The sequence below is a fragment of the Pelodiscus sinensis genome, chromosome 27 (genome assembly GCF_052426305.1).
Source record: "Pelodiscus sinensis isolate ZL-2025 chromosome 27, ASM5242630v1, whole genome shotgun sequence".
NCBI classification, from domain to species: Eukaryota; Metazoa; Chordata; order Testudines; family Trionychidae; genus Pelodiscus; species Pelodiscus sinensis.
The window spans coordinates 12,185,022-12,197,974 of NC_143078.1; the positions used below are offsets into that span (position 1 = coordinate 12,185,022).

General features: G+C 46.6%; 1 long non-coding RNA gene across 1 annotated transcript in view; it reads right to left on the reverse strand.

Moving 5' to 3' along the window:
- LOC142820869 (uncharacterized) overlaps positions 1 to 12,953 on the reverse strand; it is a 44,172-nt gene that overhangs the window by 1,129 nt on the left and 30,090 nt on the right. The window contains exon 4 of the long non-coding RNA XR_012897816.2: positions 647 to 738. This is a non-coding gene — a long non-coding RNA (uncharacterized LOC142820869). The remainder of the gene's footprint in view (positions 1 to 646; positions 739 to 12,953) is intronic.

Consider the following 12,953-nt stretch of genomic DNA (forward strand, 5'->3'; position numbering starts at 1 on the left):
GTCAAAACCTGAGGATTAATCCAAAATGCCATTTCCTCCCATTTACAGAGAGCCATTCCTATGCATTATTGTCCTGCATTAAAGTCTGTTTGCAGAGTACAGTCTCTGATCGTGATCCTGCAGTGAGCTCTATGTGGGTTGCTTGTTTGGAGCTCCTGGCAAGCCTGCGTGGTGAATGGTTATACAATGCTCAGGATTTAAAAATTTTCACAGCCTGGAGGGATGGAGCAATGTTGATCTAAATAACTTGGTGCAAAAATACATAAATGTACAGCTGCCTCCTACTAAATTAATGTTGAGGTTTCACAGGTACACTGGTTTCAAGATGGAGCCTTGCACAGCAGGGCTTGTAGATAGAGGCCAGCATGGATACAAAATTGGTATCCACATCTGCATCTGCAAAAATGCTCCATGGATATTGGTAGTTTTGCAGGGCTGTACTTATAGTCTCCATAGGCTGCATCACCACATGGACAGATGCGATCAGAGTCTTTTCTGGCTTCTTAAGTCTGTCAGCTTGTCTCTCGTGGGCTCCCGCCCTGTTACTTCACTGCAGGCCCTCGCTTGGCAGAAATTGGGAGCTGCTACTGAAATGGAATCATGAGATGGACGGGAAAAAATATATATATAAAGCCATCAAACTGACCTTGCATTTCCTCAGCACATCAAAGCAGCTGCTGCCTCCCAAAGAGGCTGCCCTTTCCAGATGACTGGCCATGCTGAGAGAGAGTTTGCTCTCTGCAACACAATAAAGGTCACTTAGTCTTTAATACAGCAAGGCTGGGGTGAATGTAGCTCATGTTCCCATGTGGAAGAGAATGCAGCACATTATCTGAGACATGTAGCCCCGGGGAACTCATCCTTCTCTTTACAGCCTCAAAATCACCTCAGGCACAGCGAGAATCGGCCTTGTGGTGGGAGAAGGCGTAGGCAGCTATCACATAGGAGCAGTGGAAGAGCCAGCTGCACCCATAATATGGATTGACTGATTCCACCAGCAATCCCAAAGTGACTGTGAATATTATACCAGACCATTTTCTCCCTAAAATCCTTCCCTCACATGGTGTGTGTGTGTGTCAGGTATTTATGTAACTGTTAATACTTGGCCAAATTCACCTTGCAACGATCATAGGATCCTCCCTGCAGACATTGAAATAGTGACAGAGTTGGCTTGGCCTGCCATTCCCATTTAAATTATCAACCTTTGGGATACTTTTCTTTATATACCATCCACTGCTCCGCAGCACTCAGGGTTTTACACCGGAAATACAGCGATTCCAATTATGCATAATTAGCCCATGTCCAAATAGGATTGCCAGGTGTCTGTTTTTTGCCAGGACAGTCCGTTATTTCTGGCCCCTGTCCGGTAAAAAACCAGAAAATAACGGACATGTAAAATGTCTGGTATTGTCTGTTTCTCTCGGACGGAAGGCCGGTGGGGACATTATTCCCCAGCTGCATCTGGCAAGGGCGGGGGGAGCGAGAAGCGTGGGGATTTTTTTTGCTCAACTGATTTTTTTTCCTGCCATGTTTGGGATTTTTTGTATCTGGCAACCCTATATCCAAGGTGTTGTCTAGGCAGATACATTAAACGTGGTCTCTACCCTGAAGAGCTCGCAACCCACGGCACTGGCCTTGAGGGCTGTTCTACAAAAGCAAACCCATAGCCCAAAGGGAAGCCCTTGCTAAAATCAACGTGGCTCCGTGGGGATGCAGGGACCTGTGCACATGGAGCAGCTGGGCTATTCCTGAATGTAATGTAACAAGAGGGAGATGAAGGGAGAGATGTCACGCGCATACACACACACCCTTTTCTCCCCCCCCCCCACATTTTTCCCCCATTCCATGTGGACTTCTAATAATGATCCTGTTTTAAACCCACTATTACTTGTTTGGGTACGCTGTGTTTAATCCACCCTTCCTACCTCTAACTGGAGCCCACCCAACCCAATGGCGTAGCCAGAACTGCCCACTTGGGTGGGCCCCAACTTTGGATAAGTGGGCAGGAATGTGGGGCAGAGCGGGACAGGAGGGATGGGCGCTAAACCCTGACCCCGCTCCCTGGACAGGGTGTCAGGGCAGAATGGGGTAAGCCCCGACCCCGCTTCCCGGAAAGCGAGATAAGCCCTGGCCCCCACACCCTGGCTGGAGCAGAGTGAGTGGGATACGCCCAGCTCCTTTCCCCCACTGGCTCGCTGGAGTGGGGTGAACAGGGTAAACCCCAGCGCCCGGGCCCCTTTCCCCGGGTGGCTTGTCCCTGTGCTCAGATCCCACTCCCCGGCTGGTAAGCTGGGTGGGCTGGCACTGGCAGGAGATGGGCCTAGAATAGATGCAAAGTGGGTGGGCCACGGCCCACTCAGGCCTATCCGTGGCTACACCCCTGCCACAGCCTCTCTTCCACTCCCTTCCCTCTGCACGCATGCCATCCATTAATAGCTAGCAATCTGTGCAGACATGCAGTGTCCCCCTTCTGAAAGCTTTCTCCAGCAAAGGTTCTGCCCAGGCAATCGCACTAGAGGGCACTGCAGTTATCAGCATGAAGGGCTGTGCTCATCACATGCTTCTGAATAAGGAGGATTCTTCACAAGCACAGAGATCATTCATTCCGCTCCCCACAATTTGCAAAAACAGTTGCTTTCAGTCGGCTCAGCCCAGCAGTCAGCCGCCTTCCCTAACCAGATGATCCCTCCTGGGTTTTTTTTTTTTGCATCCATGCTATTCTACAGACCCTCCAGGATGAGCAAGAAGAAGGGCAGGACCGTGTTGTTTACCTGTGGTGCCTCCCCATCTCAAGCACAAGCATGACAAATGCAAACTTGCATGTTTCCGGACCCCCATCCCCACCCTGGCTCTCTAGTCTCAGTAATGCAAAGACAGGCAGTTTTCACTGGTCCAGGCAGATCCCAATGCCATCCTTACATGCGGAATCTCCTGTTCCTTCCCCTCTAGCACATTGGTGCATCTTCACGGAGGTAGAGAACTACCTCTTGAATAGAATGGACGGGAGGACTAGCTCCCATTGGCTGCTCTTTGCACAACAGGGATGCTACAAAGAGTGGATGTTCATTTGCTTGTAATGAGCTTTTCCCTGGGAACCAGGGCTTCAGATTCCCCTCTTAGCATTCCCTGACATACATTCAGGCCTCACTTAACTTAGTTACAGCACAACATGGATCAGCCTTAGCATTTATCAATTATTAACTGCTGTTATCGTCATCCTCTTTAATGGACTGCCATCCAGCTCTGATGTCTCTGTTATCATGCATCCCAGTGGTTTCTGTTCTGTCGTGCCCCTTGGGACAGCAGCTGGGTTCAATTCTGCATCCCTGCTCACCAGAGAAGAAGCAGTGCATGTTCCATGCTGTTTTGGGGCAGGAGGCCATAAGAACATAGGAACATAAGAAGGGCCATACTGGGTCAGACCAAAGGTCCATCTAGCCCAGTAGCCTGTCTGCCGACAGTGGCCAGCACCAGGTGCCCCAGAGGGGGTGGACCGAAGACAACGATCAAGCAATTTGTCTCCTGCCATCTTTCTCCAGCCTCTGACAAACAGAGGCCAGGGACACCATTTCTATCCCCTGGCTAATAGCCTTTTATGGACCTAACCTCCATGAAATTATCTAGCTTCTCTTTAAACTCCGTTATAGTCCTAGCCTTCACAGCCTCCTCTGGCAAGGAGTTCCACAGGTTGACTACACGCTGTGTGAAGAAGTTTCTTTTATTAGTTTTAAACCTGCTACCCATTAACTTCATTTGGTGTCCTCTAGTTCTTCTATTATGGGAACTAATAAATAACTTTTCTTTATCGGCCCTCTCCACACCACTCATGATTTTATATACCTCTATCATATCCCCCCTCAGTCTCCTCTTTTCTAAACTGAAAAGTCCCAGTCACTTTAACCTCTCTTCATATGGGACCCGTTCCAAACCCCTAATCATTTTAGTTGCCCTTTTCTGAACCCTTTCTAAGGCCAAAATATCTTTTTTGAGGTGAGAAGACCACATCTGTACACAGTATTCAAGGACCTTTCATGATTCAACATCTTCAGTATGGCAGAGATTGCTGGAGTACCAAGGGCTGGATCCAAAGTCTAGTGAAGGCAGAGACTTTTCCTATTGACTTTGGTGGGTTGGATCAGGCTGTACATTGGATTTTAATCTATCCTTGGTTGGCAGGATTGTATCTATGGTTCAGGGCCTCTAGTTGACAAGCATGGCCAATAGTATTTTTTAAAATGATTTACATTTTTGTTGTGCCTCACCAAAAGGCAATTCCGTGTGCCCCACTGTGCTGGAATAGTGAGAGTAAAGATAGCTAATCCTGCTGGGATCAGGCAACATAACAGTTTACAAAAGAAGGTCCTACATAGAAGTCAGACACTGAGGTTTTTGTTCATTAATTCCATTAAATGTGTAATGAACTGTGCATATGACTGCCCTCTAAAGTTTGGAATGAGAACTGCTCAACTGTGTGTCATAGGACCAATACTGTTCGCTACTAGGGGAGAGTCTCCTCTAGCATAAGCGGCAGGAGCCTGTGCTGTTGTGTTGTTTTTTGAGCAAGAGGATCAGATTTATGTCTGTGTGACGTTCTGAGTGGCCATGAAGCATATCCTAGGGATGAACGATATTCCCACTGTAGATGGCTATGTCGCACACACCATAGGGTCGATCATGTATTCCTTATCCTTCATTTTACTTTGCCATTGTGTCTGATTCCATCCTGTTAATGAAACAGATGGAGCCAGTATAGTTCTATAAATTATACATAGATCATGGGCCCACTTTACAATAGATTAAATGTGCTAATTCTGGGAGAGAGGCTGGCATGTGGTTATGCTGGCTGAATACAAGAAAAGCTGGGGTCTGTTCCCAGCTCTATGATAGACTTGGTGGCAATCTTGGTTGCTTAGATCACAGTCCTGACCAGTGTTCCTTCTAATTGTTCTCATCCATGTGTGGAATACATTTTGTTATGTGCACCAGGGCATGTGAGGATGTGCACAACCAGTGGAAATACAGGCTGCCGGCTGTGGGCACTCTGCTAATCCACTGGAAGGCACTTGAATCTCTCCTGGGTGGCTGCCCAAGCACTCAGCTCACAGGGAACACTGGTCCTGACTTTTTTGAGTAAATACTCTGCAAACTTTTCCTCGTTTCATAGAGACATTTTTTCAAAGCTGGGCTGGCTAGTGGCTAGAGCCCTAGACTCGCTTTCTAGAATCCAGAATTTTACTCCCAGTCTGCTACTAAGCTTGGGCAAGTCACTTTCCTGCTCCTTGACTCACTTTTCCCATCTGTTAAATGGGGTTAATGACAAGGACCTCCTTTGTGAAGCACTTTGAGCTCTACAGATGATAAGAGTTAGGTTTTATTCTTATTATCCTGCCGGGCATGCAGACAAGTGAAAGAGGAGCAGGGATTTAGCCCACATTCTTCCTCACAGCCCTGATGCCCCAAATGAAACCTGAATCTGAAATAGACCAATTCAGGCTACGTCTAGACTGCAAGCCTCTTTCGAAAGAGACTTTTTCAAAAGATACTTTCGAAAAAGCCTCTTTCGAAAAAGAGTGTCTAGACTGCAAGCAGTACTTTCGAAAAAGCAAGCCGCTTTTTCGAAAGAGAGCATCCAGGCAGTCTGGATGCTCTCTTTCAAAAAAGCCCTGTTTGCATTCAAGAACGCCTTTTTTCGAAAGAGCACTTTCGAAAAAAGGCGTTCTTCCTCGTGAAATGAGGAGTACCACCATCGAAAGAAAAGCCACGTTCTTTCGATTTAATTTCGAAAGAACGCAGCTGTAGTCTAGATGCAGGTGAAGTTTTTTCGAAAAAACCCTGCAATCTAGACACAGCCTCAGAGACAAAAGCTATGCTGGATGCAGCAAATGTGAAATGTTAAGATGCCTCTTTACCCAATATCCCAGGGACAGTGATCAGTGCAGAGAGAACAACCCTGCCTGCTTGTCCACTCCCTCCCTCCACCCAGCAAAATGAAATGGGACTTCATCTGATGGAGCTTTTAAATATTTCATAACGAGAGTAAGGAAATCCAGGCAGTCCCATGGGGCTTCTTCTAGGTCCTCTTGCCAGACAACTACTTTTTAACTGGATAGTTAATGTGTTCACACAGGTAGCCAACTGACAGACATTTAGATAGGTAGCATTTTCCGCCCAGCAAGATTGAAGTACTTGATAAATTATGAGCCAAATCCCTGACATTTTTCTTCTCATGAGAGCAGTCTGTCTACAACAACAGACAGTGTTACTGCACAGGGGCTGCATCCTGCAAAAGGGCAAACCCTTTGGTCTCGAGCCAGCAAAGCGCTTCACTTCAAACACATGAATAGCCCTACTCACATGCTTGCTGCACCCAGGCCCTTGCAGGATTGAAAGTTAAATCTCTCAAAAGTGGAGGCCTACGGGCAATGTTCCCACTAATCTTTCCTATCCATGTGTGGATTTTTTCCACCAATGTGCAGAATAAATAGTTATGAGCACTGAGGCAAGCGCCAATGTGCACCACCAGTGACACAAAACCTAGCTGTAGGCGCTCTGCTAATCATGGAATCATAGAATACTAAAACTGGAAGGGACATCGAGAGATCATCAAGTCCAGTCCCCTGCCCTCATGGCAGGACCAAGCACCATCTAGATCATCCCTAATAGCTGTCTATCTAACCTGCTCTTAACTATCCCCAGAGATGGAGATTCCACAACCCCCGTAGGCAATTTATTCCAGCGTTTAACCACCCTGACTGTTAGGAAGTTTTTCCTACTGTCCTCCCTTGCTGCAGTTTAAGCCCATTGCTTCTTGTCCTATCATCAGAGGCCAAGGAGAACAATTTTCCCCCCTCTTTCCTGTGACACCTTTTTAGATACCTGAAAACTATCATGTCCCTTCTCAGTCTTCTTTTTCCAAACTAAACAAGCCCAATTCCTTCAGCCTTGCCTCATAGCTCATGTTCTCTAGACCTTTAATCATTTTTGTTGCTCTTCTCCGGACCGTCTCCAATTTCTCAACATCTTTCTTGAAATGTGGTACCCAGAACTGGACACGATACTACAACTAAGGCCTTACCAGTGCGGAGTAGAGCAGAAGAATGACTTCTCCCGTCTTGCTCACAACATTCCTATTAATGCATCTCAGAATCATGGGTTTTTTTCTTGCAACAGTGTCACACTGCTGACTCATATTTAGCTTGTGGTCCACTATAACCCCTAGATCCCTTTCTGCAGTACTCCTTCCTAGACAGTCGCTTCCCATTCTGTATGTGTGAAACTGATTGTTTCTTCCAAAGTGGAGCACCTTGCATTTGTCCATATTAAAGTTCATCCTATTTGCCTCAGACCATTTCTCCAGTTTGTTGTCCAGATCATTTTGGATTTTGACCCTATCCTCCAAAGCACTTGCAACCCCTCCCAGCTTGGTATCATCTGCAAACTTAACAAGCTTCCTCTCTATGCCAACATCTAAATGGTTGATGAAGATATTGAACAGAACCCATCCCAAAACAGACCCTTGTGCAACCCTATTTGTTATGCCCTTCCAGCATGACTGTGAACCATTAGTAACTACTCTCTGAGAATGGTTATCCAGACAGTCATGCACCTTATAGTAGCCCCATCTAAGTTGTATTTGCCTAGTTTATTGATAAGAAGGTCATGCAAGACCATATCAAATGCCTCACTAAAGTCTAGGTATACCACATCCACCGCTTCTCCCTTATCCATATGATTTGTTATCCTATCAAAGAAAGCTATCAGATTGGTTTGACATGATTTGTTCTTTACAAATTCATTTCTGGCTGTTACCTATCACCTTATTTTCTTCCATATGAATTCCTTAATTCAGTGTTTCCCAAATTCTGGGGAACCCTGGGGTTCTGCGAAGTGAAAATAAGGGTTCCGCAAGAAAATTCCATTACAATAACATGTTGTTATTAAAATAATAAAATAAAATAAAATAAAATAATAATAATAAATATTAAGCATTTATGAATTTTATTTAAACCAGTTTTCATTTGTGTTGATCTCATGACCTTGATTAGCATTTGTTTATTATTATCCTTACTTATTTGTGGTCTACTTTTTCAGTGCCATATATAAGACTGCTATTAGGGGTTCCACAAAATTCTTTTGAGTTTAAAAGGGTTCCGTGGCCAAATACAATTGGGAAACACTGCCTTCATTACTTGCTCCATTATCTTCCCTGGCACAAAAGTTAAACTGACTGTTTCCTGGGTTGCTCTTATTTCTCTTTTTATAGATGGGCACCAGATTTGCCCTTTTCCAGTCTTCTGGAATCTCTCCCAACTTCCATGACTTGTCAAAGGTGATCGCTAAAGGCTCAGATACCTCCTCTATTAGCTCCTTGAGCAGCACTGGAATATGAGAGGCAGGGTGTCCTTCCCACACCATGTGAGGTGCCCATAGCAGAGGAAGGTTTGTGCCTCAGTCAGCTGGGCAGCGTTGGAACGTCTCCTGCGCAGCTGCACAAGCACACAGCTTACGGGGAACACTGCCCATGGGCTAAAACCCACCTCCCTTACCTCTATTGGTTATTGTCACAAGCTAGATTTCCCTAATGTAGGCCTTGATCTACAATCACACAGTTCTCTGAGCCTACATGGAGCTGCATTGACTTCATGTGGGTAAGTCCTTAGGCTATTCTAGTCAGAGAGACTCCACACAGGCCCAGGGTGTCTATTTGCATGGATAAAATTACAGGATTGGGGGGCTTAAATTGTAAATCCTTCTGAGCAGGGGCTGGACTTATTTTAATCTCTAGAGAGAGTGAGCCACACATAGCGATGGCGCTAGGATCATGAGCAACTACCATTAATGAACAAGATATTAAATACCGTAAAAATCTATAGCTGTCGTGGCATACTGGGGATTTGAACCTGTTGTCCAAGGGAGGCACTTGCCCTCCAAACCCAGGATAAAGCTAACCACTGGAAGTGAGATAAGAGTAGGTGATGGCTTGCCCCCAAACACGATAGATTCAGTCAAAAGCAGACCCAGATTTCGGTGCTATGATAAAAACGGAATGCAGTGTAGACTCAGCAGGGGATTAGATTAAAATGGTTTGTCAAAACCCTCCAAACGACTTTTTAAATCAGGTCAGTGCCAAATGAGGGGCCTCGAAGGATTTAGTGTTTGGAGCTGCATGTTTATAGGCTTTCTGGGCAGGAGATCTGCTTGGATCCCCATTCTGTTGGCTCAAAAAAAAGTGTTTTGCAGCTGTGCAAGCTACACCCGTGTTTATGCCTGCAGTTCTTTGCCCATCTCAGCGGCAGCAGCACACATTACAGGCACACAAGCCCTCCTCTGCTAGGGGCGCCTCGCATGGTGTGGGCTAGACACCCTGCCTCTCACATGCTGTCTCCGTGTGTATGTGTACAACTCAAATGCTTTTCTCACTGTGGCGGGCAGATTTTCTGGGTACCCTCATAGGGTATGTCTACACTGCATCCCTCTGTCGGCAGAGGGATGCAAATTAGGCAGGTCGACATTGCAAATGAGGCAGGGATTTAAATACCGCGTGCCTAATTTGAATAAAAATGGCTACCGCATTTTTAAAATCAGGAATAAGGGATCTTTCAGAAAAGGCTTTATTTTCCGAAAGATCCCTGTCTAGACTGGCGCTTTTTTCCGGCAAAGCTCCGAGCTGGAAACAAGCGGCAGCCATGTTTATGCAAATGAAACGAGGGGGATTTAAATCCCCGCTTCATTTGCAATTGCGATGTGTCTAATTTGTATCCCTTTTATGGAAAAGGGATGCAATCTAGACACAGCCAATTAGGGTACATATGAAACAGGTGCTCAGTTTTTTTTTACTGGGCATGATTGAATTTTCTTTTTCCTCCTGCATATTAACACAGCTCAATGCAAAGTCAGACACCCGGGAACAAGGAATGGAGGGTGCACATACACAAGGGGTGACTGAAGGGGACCTTGGAACGCAGCACCTCTGAAAAGAAACTAGGGGTCACAGTGGACAAGTAACTGAACGTGCACTCCCCATGCAGTGATGGGGCAGAACGGGCTAAGACGATCCTGACATGTATACAGAGGGGAATAAGCACATAGGAGAAGGGAGTTGGTTTTATCTCTGCATACAGCAGTGGCAAGACCAGTACTGGATACTGGGTCCAGTCCTGGTGCCCATCTTTCTCAAAGGATGTTGAATAGTAGGAGAGGGAGCAGAACAAGAGCCAGAAACATGATGTAAAGGTCTGACAACGAGCGATTTAAACAGCTTGGTCTGTTTAGCTTGTCAAACAGAAGATTGAGAGGTGACTTGATTACAGTGTCTAAGTACCTCCCTGCAGAGAAAATAGCAGGCACCGAAGGGCTCTCTAATCTAGCGGAGGAAGGTAGAACAAGAACCGATGGCTGGAAGCGGAAGCCAGGCACATGGAAATAAGGCATGCATTTTGAACAGTGCAGGTGATGAACAAAGTGCCAAGGGAAGAGGTGGATGCGTTCGTGTTGACACCAGAGACCTTTCTGGAAGAGATGCCGTAGCCAAGTGCAAGATACTGGTCTCAATTAGGGATGTTAAATCTCGGTTAATTGAATAGTCGAGTAACCTCATGACATTGTATCGGTTAGACGACTATTCTACAGTCCCCAGGGGTGGGGCCCAGCAGCTACTGTACCAGAGGCAGCAGTGCAGAATGCCAGGTGGGAGCTGATCTGTGAGGGGAGCCAGTTTAAAAACCAGCACCTCCTGCGGACCAGCTGCCTGTCGTCCTGTGCTGCTGCTTCTGAGAAAGAGGCAGTAGTGCAGGCTGGCAGCAGTCCCTGTCTAGGGAAGGTCTGAGCTCCCAGACCCAGCGTGAGCCAGGACTGAGCCAGGCTGCTGGCCAGCCTGCTAAAAAATTTACTGGCAGGGAGAGGGGGAGAGGGAAATGAATGTAGTCTATAGCATTAACCTATAATCTTTTGCTTGTCGGTTAATCGACTATACTATTATATCCCTATTCTCAATACGGGGCAAGTGAATGAAATTGAATGGCCTATCCTACATAGCAGGTCAGACTAGATCAGGGGTGGCCAACCAGTTAGTCACGAAGAGCCAAAAGAGCTTTGGATAGTAGTGCAAAGAGCCACACATCCCTCCCCCAGACCCAGGCCTCCCCAGGCCCCCCCCCAACCCAATGCCCTCCCCCTCCCTCAGAGCCAGGCTCCCCCAGGTCTCCTCAATCCAATGCTCTCTCCCTCCCCCAGAGCCAGGCTGTGGAACGAGGTGTACCGGTAGTTCGAATTAGAGAGCCTAATTCGAACTACCTACTCCGTGCTGCGTGTAGCCGCGGGCACGGAGTCTGCACTAATGGGGATTTAAAAATGGCGGCGCCCGGCAAGATGCAAATGAAGCCCGGGATATTTAAATCCCGGGCTTCATTTGCAACTTCGGTTGCCTGCATTAGCCACCCTAGTTCGAACTAGGGTGGCAGTGTAGACATACCCTATCTCAGAGAATTTCTCTGTTTGTGTGTCTGTCTGTCACCCAGCCAGGAGACATGCACCCTTCCCCTGGCTGTGCTCAGCTGCAGCTGCAGCAGCCATGGACAGGCGCTTCTCATCTGGCCCCAAGCTGCTGCAATGATAGAGGGCTGGGGTTGTCCTGTCTCCCCAGCCTGCATCCTAGACCCCTTATCCCCATCCCCACCCCAGAGCAATGATTTAAATGACGGGGAAAAAATTTCATTTAAGGGCATGAGTAACACCAGGGAAATCCTCTACTTTATAATGATACTGAGTAGCACTGATCACATTCGCCAAGAGTATTTCTGCTGTTTTGTGCAGCACTTGGCAACTCCCAGCGTTGTTGCACAGTGATAAAAAAATAAGGGATGTCCCTTATATAAGGGCCTATCAGCAACCCAAGGTAGGAGGTGTGGCAGCTTTTCACAGAGAAAGTCTACAGATCTTCCTGCATGTTGTTTTATATTGGCCACACATAGGATTTTGGATTTTTTTGAGTACAGATGCTAGGTAGGCTACTGCAGCGTAGTGAAAACTATGTCCAAATTATAAGCTGTTCATTTATACTTCAGAGGTTTTCCTGTTCCTGCTTCCTGACTGCGCGGCTCTGTGAGGAAGTGCACAGTTTGGGTCAAGCAGCCTCTGTTTCCAGACAGACAGCTTTGAATATGGTGGAACGAGCTGTTCCTCTCTGGCTTGCAGACCAGTCTGCTTTCTCTCTGTTATCCTTCCAAACTGTAAGAAATAAAGTTGTGTTATGTTGCAAACTTCCAGCAAGGATATGTATGTACGCTGTGAACATGGGGGTTACCGTGATGGAAAACTATAGCAATGCCACCAACTTCACTAGATTGACATCAGGGAGAGATGAGAATTTGCCCCAGAGCTCTCCCAGTGCTGTACGTAAACCATCTTCATGAGGGGAGTAGCTAACAGCTCTGGGAGCCTGACTCCCACTGCCAGCCTGTTTACACTGGTGCTTTACAGTGCTGTAACTTGCTGTGCTCGGGGGTGTTTTTTCACACTCCTGAGTGAGAAAATTTTGGCGCAGTAAAGTGGCCATGCAGATAAGCCCTTAGAGCAGTGTCTCAAACTTTTTAAGACTGAGGAACACCAAACAATTTTTTTTATGAGTAACACTAAGGACTTTTTCTTGAGAAAAAAAAGGAGGGTGGGGAAAAGTTATTAACCCCCCCCCCCCCCCAAAAAAAAGGGTCGGGGGAAAGTTATTGAGCAGAAAAAAAAAAAAAAAGCCCGCTTGCTCCTTTAAGGGCAGCCATTTTGAACTGTGCTGTTCTCCGAGGCACACCTCTGACTGCCTCATGGCACACCAGTGTGCCATGGAATGCAGATTAAGAAACACTGCCTTAGAGACACACGCGGGGGAGGTTAATACCTTGAACTGGAGGAGTTCTAAAGAGTTCTGTGTGGATCGAAACTGGTTTCTCTCACCAACAAAAGCT